This window comes from Podarcis raffonei, chromosome 9 (assembly GCF_027172205.1).
Source record: "Podarcis raffonei isolate rPodRaf1 chromosome 9, rPodRaf1.pri, whole genome shotgun sequence".
Classification (NCBI taxonomy): Eukaryota; Metazoa; Chordata; class Lepidosauria; order Squamata; family Lacertidae; genus Podarcis; species Podarcis raffonei.
This window is the reverse complement of record NC_070610.1, coordinates 70,327,850-70,338,576: the sequence shown is the minus strand read 5'-3', so window position 1 is coordinate 70,338,576 and position 10,727 is coordinate 70,327,850. Positions and strand designations below refer to the sequence as shown.

General features: G+C 46.5%; 1 pseudogene; it reads right to left on the bottom strand.

Moving 5' to 3' along the window:
- Positions 1-4,024: 4,024 nt before the first annotated feature.
- On the bottom strand, positions 4,025-10,237 carry LOC128421096 (16 kDa beta-galactoside-binding lectin-like; annotated as a pseudogene).
- Between the last annotated feature and the right edge of the window lie 490 nt (positions 10,238-10,727).

Genomic DNA, 10,727 nt, shown 5'->3' with positions numbered 1-10,727 from the left:
GAACAAGCCCCAGCTGCTTTAAATAGCTGGGGAAACAGCATCACGTGACAAAAAGGGTCTGCTGTGAGTGGGTGGTCTGTTCAGATACCCAGAAATGCAAGGCAGAGAAAATCTGGGTTGATTGGCAAAAATCAGGTGAATGGGAGCACTGATGATATACTCAAACAGCTGGTGCTAGTTTGCTTTGCCAGCCCTCCCCAACCTTTTGCTTTCCAGATGTTTCAGACTACAGCTCCCATCACCTGTGCTAGATGGGCTGATGGGATCCGTTGTCCAAAATACCTGGAAAGCACAAGGTTGGCAAAGTCGGCTTTATGCAATTGATTATCAGCAGCTTCCTGGCTGGCACTCGTTGGAACATTTGTCCACTCTATTTTTTTACTTTGGTCTGGGTTTTGGGCGCCAGCAGAGCAAAAAAGAAAGTTCAGCAAACAACTGAGCCAAGGAAATAAATGGTCTTCAGTGGAATAAGGTGATTGGTTCGTGGACGAGTGGGGATTTGAACCAGGTCTTGCCTGTTGAAGTCTGGAATGGCTCTAACCACTACACCACACTGGCTTCCTACCAGATGCTGATACTATAGAACTTGCTAGTCTAGGCCAACGCAGAAGTGTCCCTTCCCACATCTTCTCGAATCTGGGGAAGCCTCAGCTGTGGACACAGCAAATGTCAGAGGGGTAAAGGTAAAGGGACCCCTGACCATTAGGTCCAGTTGTGACCAACTCTGGGGTTGTGGCACTCATTTCACTTTATTGGCCAAGGGAGCCGGCATACAGCTTCCAGGTCATGTGGCCAGCATGACTAAGCCGCTTCTGGCGAACCAGAGCAGTGCACGGAAATGCCGTTTACCTTCCCGCTGGAACGGTACCTATTTATCTACTTGCACTTTGGCGTGCTTTTGAACTGCTAGGTGGGCAGGAGCTGGGACCGAGCAACGGGAGCTCACCCTGTTGTGGGGATTCGAACCGCTAACCTTCTGATCGGCAAGTCCTAGGCTCTGTAGTTTCACCCACAGCACCACCCACATCCCATCAGAGGGGTAGCCATGCTAATTTGCTGCACCAAGGGAGAGAGTCACTTAACAGGCCCCGTCAACCAGTGGCATAGCGGAGGTTGCCAGCACCCAGGGCTGTGCAGAGGGGTAGGTGGAAGGGAAATGGGCAGAGTACGCATGCATATTCAACTTCAACTGCCTAACAGTGTCTGCATTGCCTTGGAGATCATAGCTGCCAAGATAAGCATAGAATAGTTTTCCCGTTGTCTTGAGAGGTCACTTCCTGGTTCACATGGAGAAGCCATTTTCAAGAGAGCCCAGCAATGGAAACATGCAGCTGTATTGGGGCAGGGGTGTTGAAATTTTGCACACGGGGCAGTTGCCCCTGTGGCCCCCGCCCACTCTACACCACTGCCTTCAGTGGCACCACCCAAACTGGCTCGGTGAGAATCAGGAGGACCCCCAAAAGAGTGTGCGGAGAAGGAGACAAGGGATCGTTCCATCTGCAAAGTCTGTGCAGATGAAGCATTTGTCAGAGTGACATGCTGAATTCCACCCAAAGCATCTTGTGACTAGGGAGAATTTTGATTGAGTTCACATTTAAAGGTTAACCCACCCAGCTCGCAATTTCCCAAGCAATAAAGAGAGTGTCTCTTTAAAAAAACCAAAAACCTCATATTACAGAATAAACAATATTAAAATGGATAGCTCAGTTGGTTAGAGTGTGGGGCTGATAACGCCAAGGTTGCAGGTTCGATCCCTGTGTGGGGCAGCTGCATATTTCTGCATTGTGGGGAGGTTGGACTAAATGACCCTCAGGGTTCTTTCCAGCTATACAGTTCAATGATTCTATGAAAATAAAAACCCATCTACCCTTTCCAAGACATGAGGCCAGGTTTTTACATCCTTTAAATAGTTATAAAGAAGGCAGATCGCCCAAGAATTGATGCTTTTGAATTAGGGTGCTGGAGAAGACTCTTGAGAGTCCCATGGACTGCAAGAAGATCAAACCTCTCCATTCTGAAGGAAATCAGCCCTGAGTGCTCACTGGAAGGACAGATCCTGAAGCTGAGGCTCCTATACTTTGGCCACCTCATGAGAAGAGAAGACTCCCTGGAAAAGACCCTGATGTTGGGAAAGATGGAGGGCACAAGGAGAAGGGGAGAACAGAGGCCGAGATGGTTGGACAGTGTTCTCGAAGCTACGAACATGTGTTTGACCAAACTGCGGGAGGCAGTGGAAGACAGGAGTGCCTGGCGTGCTCTGGTCCATGGGGTCACGAACAGTTGGACACGACTAAATGACTAAACAACAACAAATAGTTATATTTAATAATAATTTTATTATTTATACCACTCCCATCTGGGCTTCCCCAGCCACTCTGGGTGGCTTCCGTTTGTGTGACAATTCTAGTTACCACATGCAAACATAGCAACCAAAACATTTTGTAAGGTGGAGAAGGTCCCACAAAATCTTCTGTACATGATAAAAGTATACCAATCCACAAACTGTCTCCTTGACTAAGAAAAATACTGTGGTCTAAGGTTTCACAAGGACTATAAAAATATCACCAGGGTTTTGGTTTTGTTTTTGAGAAATAATTTGGAGTTGTAGCCAACATTAGCCCTACTCCAAGGTATTAATAGACTTGGTTAACTTAAGCCCATTAATTTCAATGGGTCTTCTCTGAGTAGAACCTAGTTGCACACAATCCTTAACAGGTGTCCAATGCAAGAGGTAGCAAAAAGGCAAACCCACTGGTCTTGCATCAGTGCGATTTACATCTTCAATCAACAATTGAAAACCTGTTGCAGCAAGTGTTGCAGATTGTGGAGTTGCCAAATTTTGCACTCCGATTCTGCAGCTGTGCCTTTAACAGTAGCTTTTACATGCAGCAATTGGCAGGTGATAATTGCTAATATAGTCCAGAGGTGCTATTCAAGGCACATTCTGATGGTTTCCTAAAAATAGAGCCATCTGAAGGTTGCTCATTGCCTGGGTGGGTTTTGAGTGAGTGAGTTAAACAGAGAGTTAAGTAGAAATGAGAGCTAAAGTAGAGTGTGTGCTAAAAAGAGGAAACAGGAGTAGGTTGGAAGGAACTGGGCTTTGCCCACATTGGCAGAGTGCGAATAAAAGCCACATTTTCCACTGAGGAAGGAAGCAATATTTCTGTCTGTGCTGCACCACCTCAGCTTGGTCAGATGACAGAATTCACCTGCATACAACAGATTCCCTCTGCATTGAAGACTAACAAGTTGCAATGGTGGCCAAGCTAGAACCTCTCTCATTGCCTGCTGGCATGTTAAGTCTCTTGGCTGGGAGGGATTTGAAAAATAATAACAGACGAAGAAGCCTGAGGTAATTGCCACCTGCAGCTTGAAGTGGTGGAGCCTAGATTTATGGCCTTGTGGAAAACTAAACCTGAGATGCACATACTTACTTACTTACTTACTTACTTACTTACTTACTTATTTATTTATATTAATTAAACTAAACCTGAGATGCACACACATATTTATTTATTTATATTAATTAATTTGTACCCCGCCCATCTTGCTGGGTCTCCCCAGCCACTCTGGGCGGCTTCCAACAAAGATTAAAAATACATTAAAATACTACACATTAAAAACTTCCCTGAACAGGGCTGCCTTCAGATGTCTTCTAAATGTCAGGTAGTTGTTTATCTTTTTGACATCTGATGGGAGGGCGTTCCACAGGGTGGGAGCCACAACCGAGAAGGCCCTCTGCTGATGGGAGGGTGTTCCACTACCAAGAAGGCCCTCTGCCTGGTTCCCTGTAGCTTTGCTTCTCACAATGAGGGAACCACTAGCAGGCCCTCGGCGCTGGATCTCAGTGTTGCAGTAGAACAATGGGGGTGGAGACGCTCCTTCAGGTATACTGGGCCATGGCCATTTAGGGCTTTAAAGGTCAACACCAACACTTTGAATTGTGCTCAGAAATACACACAATATATAAAACAAAACCAGGTTACACTGCCCATTTCGAATAACCAAGTTGAATTTATTCGGACATGTTACAGGACTATGGGAAATCAAGATTCGAGGAATCTGAGGGCTCTGATTCTGAAGCCTCCTTCCACCGCCATGTATTCAAGGACCCTCAGGCCCAGCCGGTTGGGGAAGGAGATCTCATGTTTGTCATCCAGGAGCACCATAATCTCAGAAGTAAGGAATGTGAAGGAAAGCTGCAAGAAGCAGAGAGGGAGGCGTCAACGCAGGACACTGAACCGTTTTTTAAATGACCTGGCAACACTTTAATTTCTTAAATTGGAGAAGTCTCTCTTGGGAGGTGGTGGACTCTCCTTCCTTGGAGGTTTTTAAGCAGAGGTTGGACAGCCATCTGTCATGGATGCTTTAAGTTGAGATTCCTGCATTGAAGGGGGTTGGAATAGATGAATCTTGGTGTCCCTTCCAACTCTACAATTCTATGATTCCAAAGGAATGGCAGTCACTGTTGTCGACAGTGCAAGCTGGCCATTCTGGCCACCAAAGGCTGCTTTGACCCCCAAGGCTTTTCCACTGCTGATGAATCTGTAGCACAGTGGTACCTCTGGTTGTGAATGGGATCCGTTCTGGAGGCCCGTTCGCAACATGAAAAGAGCGCAACCCGCAGCGGCACATCTGCGCACATGCGGGTTGCGATTCACCGCTTCTGCACATGCACGTGATGTCATTTTGTGCTTCTGCGCATGCGCGAGCGGCGAAACCTGGAAGTAACCCTTTCTGGTACTTCCGGGTTGCTGTGGGACGTAACCTGAAAGAACGTAACATGAAGCGGACATAACATGAGGTATGACTGTACATCAAAACCCAAGGACCAAGACAGCCACATTTTTACGTCTATCCGCATAGAGTCACTTGTACCAAAAACGTCTCTACCTGACTTGCAATATATATATGTAAGTGCATAAGCATAGGCTACTTTGGAGCATATTTTCTTTTCTTGCGATTTTGGCATTTATGCCGGAAGACAATTATTAGAGGCCTTACAACTCAATAGGCTGATTTCTATGCTACCAACGGTTCAGGATCTGCTTTCGGACAGGAATGAACAAATCATTTTAATAGTGGCTGAATTTTTGAGTGCTGTCCACGTAGAAAGCCTGGGTCATTATAAAGAGAATTAGTGGTTTTTAACTGATCGGGGATTTGGTAGTGCTGTATTGTATTATTTATGCAAATTGATTTTCTCTGGGGTTAAAGATCTGACCCGGACAAACCTTGTTATGTTGAGCTCGTATGTTGCACAATTTGTATACAGTGTCTGTTTGATAATGTGGGGTTTGCTGTGCCTAATAAAGGATCTTGATTGATAAGCATAGGCTTTTTATTTTTATTTTTTAAAAGCATTGTAATAAAAACATGGACGTGGGTGGCGCTGTGGGTTAAACCACAGAGCCTAGGACTTGCTGATCAGAAGGTCGGTGGTTTGAATCCCCACGACGGGGTGAGCTCCCATTGCTCAGTCCAGCTCCTGCCCACCTAGCAGTTCGAAAGCACATCAAAGTGCAAGTAGATAAATAGGTACCACTCTGGCAGGAAGGTAAACGGCGTTTCTGTGTGCTGCTCTGGTTTGCCAGAAGTGGCTTACTCATGCTGGCCACATGACCCGGAAGCTGTACACCGGCTCCCTCGGCCAATAAAGCGAGATGAGCACCACAACCCCAGAGTCAGTCACGACTGGACCTAATGTTCAGGGGTCCCTTTACCTTTAACTTTAATAAAAACACATGGAATTCATGAACATCCACAAAACAAAGGTGGCGATCATTTCATTTGTGAGCCCTTGTAATTAAAAGTGGGACACAACTGTTGTTCAGACAGGCCAAGTCTCCCAACACTGGCATTCCAGTTGTTCTGCCCATATAAAATGAACCCTCCTATGAAACATGGAGGCGTCCCACTTTTGCATGTGCCAGGGAAAGTAAACCTGTGTCGTCGTCCCCTCCAGATATTGTTGGCCTGTTGGTCCCATCATGCCTGACCATCAGCCATGCTAGTCAAGGCAGATGGGAGTTGGGATTATAATGTCATCTGGAAGGCTACAGATGCCCCTCCCTCCACAGGGAACTCCAGGAGAAGCTGCCTGCTTGCCTGGCTGGCTCCATTTGTTCTACTGCTAAGACCTCACCTGAACTCTGCCGCCTTGCTCAAAAGGGAACTTGGAGATGCTCTCCTCCTCTTCCCCCCACAGCCCATTTTCCTTGGAGTTGCATACAATGGTGTTCCGACACTTCTGGGGGTCAAAGTGCGGGTTGAAGTGAAGAACGAGGTTCTCGGGGTCTTGGCCCAGTTTCACAACAAATCTTGAAGAGGTTTGAAAGTTATGAAAGAAACAAGAATAGCAAACGTGAGAGGCTTACTGGACTGCAGCACCAGCAACGACGACAACAACAGGGCTCCTCTCCTAGGTGTTCACATGCTCGCCATGCCGTGAGAATATTGAGAACATTTTTACATGCTACCTTGATCTCTGAGGGGTGAGATTCCAGGGGTTTCAAGCACTTACCAGGGTTCGCGTTTCCTTCAGAATGAGGAGCAGCAGAGACTGAGCTGCCTTTATGACATATGGTTTATTTGCACATATATACAACCTGAACCTATGAAGGCGTGTCTCCACCTCCATTCTGGCGGTTCCCTCACTGCGAAAAGCCAAGTTACAGGGAACCAGGCAGAGGGCCTTCTCAGTAGTGGCACCCGCCCTGTGGAACGCCCTCCCACCAGATGTCAAAGAGAAAAATAACTACCAGTCTTTTAGAAGACATCTGAAGGCAGCCCTGTTTAGGAAAGCTTTTAATGTTTAATAGGTTATTGTATTTTAGTGTTCTGTTGGAAGCTGCCCAGAGTGGCTGGAGAAACCCAGCCAGATGGGTGGGGGGTATAAATTTATTATTATTATTAGGTTCACAACATTAACACCCCCTTTTCTTCCCCCTTAGATGCAGCCTTGGATGCAAGCAGAAATCAGGCACAACTCTGTCTCCCTGGTTTCCCAACCTGCTGTTTCCAGCTTCTAGCTTCTAGGTCACATAACTCAACTCTCTCTTCCAGTCTTTGTAACTACCAGCGACTTGAGCGGGCAGGCGGGGGGGGGGGATGGAAGCCACCCATTTGCCCTGGGGCACCGAGCCACTTCCTTTGCTACCTGAACGACCCATAGGTCGAGTCATGACCGACTCTGGGGTTACGGCGCTGATCTCATTTTATTGGCCGAGGGAGCTGGCGTACAGCTTCTGGGGCATGTGGCCAGCATAACTAAGCTGCTTCTGGCGAACCAGAGCAGTGCATGGAAACACTGTTTACTTTCCCACTGCAGCGGTACCTATTTATCTACTTGCACTTTGACGTGCTTTCGAACTGCTGGGTTGGCAGGAGCTGGAACAGAGCAGCGGGAGCTCACCCCGTTGCAGGGATTCAAACCACCGACCTTCTGATCAGCAAGCGCTAGGCTCTGTGGTTTAACCCACAGCGGGCTATTAGGAATAACCAGGAATCCCGCCTGGCTAGTCTAGGAATTGTATCCATGCTGGACCCAAGAATGAGAAGGGGACCCAGGCCTATAGCCTAAACCCACCTCAAATTCATATACTGTGCTGGATTTTGGCTGCATGAAAACACTTTAAAAATTAAAAATAAAGCAATGTTCTAGTACTCACGGTTGCAGAGATTCACTCAGGAATTATCTACCTGGAGCTTGTTATAGACCAATGAGGTGTCAGAATGAAGCCCAAGATCTGCATAATGTGTCTGCCAGTCCCCGTGACTCTTAAATTACTTAACTCACAATATATATCCCCATATCCTACATTCCCCATTACATAATTTACAACAGCCTTGTAAGGAAGGCCCTGCTGAAGATGAGGGGGCTATGGGAAGGCAACTTGGTTAATGGGACCAAGTAAGGTACGCAGGTTCTAGACAAGAGAGTTAGGATGCTATAGGAAAGGCATCTTTCCATACTGCCATACTGGTGGAGCAAGTTTATTTTGTTGCTGGTTACTACATTCCGTAACCTGGTACCCTATCAGTGGTTCTCAACCTGTGGGTCCCCAGATGTTGTTGGACTACAACTCCCATCATCCCTGAGCTCTGGCCTTGCTAGCTAGGGCTGATGGGAGTTGCAGTTCAACAACATCTGGGGACCCACAGGTTGAGAAAGGCTGCTCTAGATGTTTTGGAAACTCCCATCGGCCCCAGCCAGCTGGTAGAAACCAAGACAAGGAGGAAGATTTCATCTACACATTAGCACAGGGTGGGGGGGGGGGACCTGTTTAAGCCCAGTGGGGAGGTGGTTTGCATTCCTTCCTAGGTAACATTCCAATAGCAGGCAGTGCCAGAGGCAGAAGAAGGTAGGCAAATACATTTTACTTTTGTGCAGTAGGGCGTTTTCTCCATACACCCAGGCACAGCCCTCTTGCAATCTCTTTCCTAATTTACTCTCCATTTTAAGGGTGTGGCTGTAATCAGGTAAAAAAAACATGAGAGGATCTGTGTTCTACATCCTTGTTTAGAACATGATTCGCCCTTCCATGCCCTATTTTAATAAATCTGGTGCTTCAGCATTCAGCTTAAGATCTTGGTACAGGTGTGAATTGCTATGTCCTGGACGCATGACCAGGGCGAAGCTTGCCTGGCATACATAAGAGATTCTCCGCTCTCAGAAGCACGTTTAAGGGCTATGTACACACTGTGGGTTAAACCACAGAGCCTAGGACTTGCCGATCAGAAGGTCGGCGGTCCGAATCCCCACGACAGGGTGAGCTCCCGTTGCTCAGAGGTAAATGAGAATTAAATAACAAAAGAAGTGTGGTTTAGGCGGTGGAAGTCTTTTAAGATATTTTAATTAAGATTTGTATTTTATAATGTGTGTAAGTGTCTGGAATTACTGTTTAGGGAAAACAGCATTTTCTTTTTGTTTTGTTTTCCTTTTCTTTCTTTCTTTTTCATTTCTTCTTACTCTTTATGTTTGGCAAATGTGTAAATAATTGTGTTTTTGCAGATATGTCTGGAAATTTGATTGTATTATTCAATAAAGTTATATTTTAAATTATATATAAAAAATAGGTACTGCTCTGGCAGGAAGGTAAACGGTGTTTCCGTGCACTGCTCTGGTTCGCCAGAAGTGGCTTAGTCATGCTGGCCACATGACCCGGAAGCTGTACGCCGGCTCCCTCAGCCAATAAAGCGAGATGAGCGCCGCAACCCCAGAGTCGGCCACGACTGGACCTAATGGTCAGGGGTCCCTTTACCTTTACCTTTTACACAGTGTGCCTACACACAAGTTCCCGGAGACAGGCGATACTCCGCCCCTTCCCTACTCACTCTTTGGCATCTGGCAGGATCCTTCCTTTTATCTGGACCATATCTCCATGCAGGACTTGAAACTCAGTGGCAACTACCCCCTATAGCAAGGGAAACGAGAGACATTTTTCAATCGCAGTGGTGGCAGGATGAGATTCAGGAGGGGAAGGGGGAAGGGAAATGAATGCTCTTACAGTCTTTGTCCTGGAAATAAGGTGAGCCCAGGGACCACCGAGTAGACTTGGCGGTTGCTGCAAAAGGAGGACAAAAGGAAGCCGTCAACAACAGACAGACAGACAGACAGACAGACAAGACCATAGATAGCTCTGGTTAGAGCAGTGCTAGGGAACCTGTGCAGGAATTTTAACACTCAGGTTAATAGAATGAGCTGCTTCCCGGAACTCTGCTTTAGGGCAGCCTACAAATACTGTAAAAGGGACGCGGGTGGCGCTGTGGGTTAAACCACAGAGCCTAGGGCTTGCCAATCAGAAGGTCGGCGGTTCGAATCCCCGTGACGGGGTGAGCTCCCGTTGCTCGGTCCCTGCTCCTGCCAACCTAGCAGTTCGAAAGCACGTCAAAGTGCAAGTAGATAAATAGGTACCGCTCCGGCGGGAAGGTAAACGGCGTTTCCGTGCACTGCTCTGGTTCGCCAGAAGCAGCTTAGTCATGCTGGCCACATGACCCAGAAGCTGTACGCTGGCTCCCTCGGCCAATAAAGCGAGGTGAGCACTGCAACCCCAGCGTCGGTCACAACTAGACCTAATGGTCAGGGATCCCTTTACCTTTACCTTACAAGTACTGTAAGTGAACCATAAAATAGATGACTTAGCCATGTTCACTCAAATACGCGTGTTTTTGAGCCCTTCTCAAATCCCACGTTTTCCTGCCCTTTCTCCTGCCCCAGTGAACAGCTGACCTGCATTTTGCGGTGGCTGCTGCTTCTGGACCTACTTTAGAAGCAGGATAATGAAATTTGGAACATATTTCTAAATATATGGTTATAAATAACCATACTTGTATTTGGATAATAATAACATTTATATGCCTCTATTGTAGATAAGCACTTGCGGAATTGTAGTTGATTGCATATATAGTGATATAATACACCACCTTTTTCTCTTTATGCACTTTTTATTCTTACTTTATTTTGCTTAATTGAAATGCTTTCAATAAAAAATTAAAATAAAGAACCCAGAAGCAGCTAGAGAAACAGAGGCTAGAAGTCAGAGATATAAGAGTTAGCAGCTGAGAAACAATCATGTTCTTCCCTAGAGAGAACAAGCCTCTTATTAATTCTTCTAAATTTTCAGCCTAGTTGTATTGCACTTGGTGGTATTACAGCTTCAATAGCAACTGCCTCCTATACTAACAAGCACAAAAATGGACATGCAAGACTCACAGGCTGCATAATG